Here is a 1,424-nt window from a genome sequence, read left to right on the forward strand (position 1 = left end):
GGTAGGAGGGGAAAATACTTGTGAGGCCAAGTTGCCATCAAAAGCATATCTGAACCTCATTGGGAACTATGTTTACTGTAGCCAGCTCCTCCTGGTACACCAATGCTTGACACTTTTTAAGTTGTCTAAAGCTTCATTTTTATGCCACAGGCACTGTTCAAAAGATGTGGCCTGGCAGTCATCCCACCTGAGCTAGGTGATCTGTCCCAACATTTCAGTAACCTCAAAGGAACAGCTTCTGTAGAGACCTGAAATACTCATACCAAAGACTACACTTTCGAAAGGATAATAAACATTAACTGCAGTCACCTGGTGTTTACGTGACTATGAAAAGATACACAGTCATTTTGGAACTTGTTAAATTGTGGGTTTAGGTGCTGAAAAGTAGCTTCCAGTGATGAACGTTTCCATATGCCATTTAATAAGCTATGAGTATTTCACCCATTAATCTCAGTGAATATCCCCCTACTCATCTCCAACAGCATCTGTAACACAGCCATTGGAATTACACGTCTGCAGTGACTCTGCTCACCTTCCAGGGCCATTCAAGATTTTGGGGAGCCTCTTTAAAACTTTGACATTCCTTAGAGAAGAGCACTTGCCATCTTATAGCTGAAGAGGCTATTAAGATGTTCCATCTCATGCAATCCAGCATTGAAGCTAAGCTCTGCAGAGGAAGAAAAAGGCTTCACCTTTATGAAACACCCATTTCCAACTCCCTAGATTCATGTCTAAACTTCCCAAACAAGCTCAATTAGTCTTCACAGGATGAAGAATAAGGAGACATATGTATCAGACTGTCGCTCACGTGCCGGGGTCAGGGCAGGAACAGGCGAGAGGCCGGATCGTAGCAAAGGCGAAGAAGCGCTTTATTCAAAAGAACCGCGCGGTTTTTATAGAGAGGTACGATAGATTCTATTCTGTTGGCTAACAAACACAAACATCTTTCTCACACACTGTCCTTGAGAGGAACGGAAAAAACAAGGTGGAAAAACAAGGTAGAAAAACAGCACCTGCAAGTTGTTTGTAGTCAACAGGTTATCACATCTTTCCAACTCCCTAAAATCTCTCACAAGCCGCTGTGAGAAACGCTTGCTGCTTCTCTCTCCCTGTCCCATGGCATCCACATCAGATGGCTACAAGAAGAAATAGGGGGTTAATCTTTGATAGAAAATAATGGTTTGCCCAGCAAAAAGTAATTTGGGGTAACCTGGAGAAAGCACAATGACACAAAGGTCCAGAAGCCCATGCCCATCGACAGCTAGAGATTCAAGTGACCCACCAGTCCTTGTGCAATCTGCACCAAAGACACAATCAAACTCCTTATGAACAATATGAAACTCAAAACCAATCAACTGGTCCAACTAATATGATCTGTGTCCAAGTAGTGAAGACCTAATCAACAAGAAAGGAAACACATCAGC

Source organism: Haemorhous mexicanus, chromosome 14 (genome assembly GCF_027477595.1).
Source record: "Haemorhous mexicanus isolate bHaeMex1 chromosome 14, bHaeMex1.pri, whole genome shotgun sequence".
Lineage (NCBI taxonomy): Eukaryota > Metazoa > Chordata > Aves > Passeriformes > Fringillidae > Haemorhous > Haemorhous mexicanus.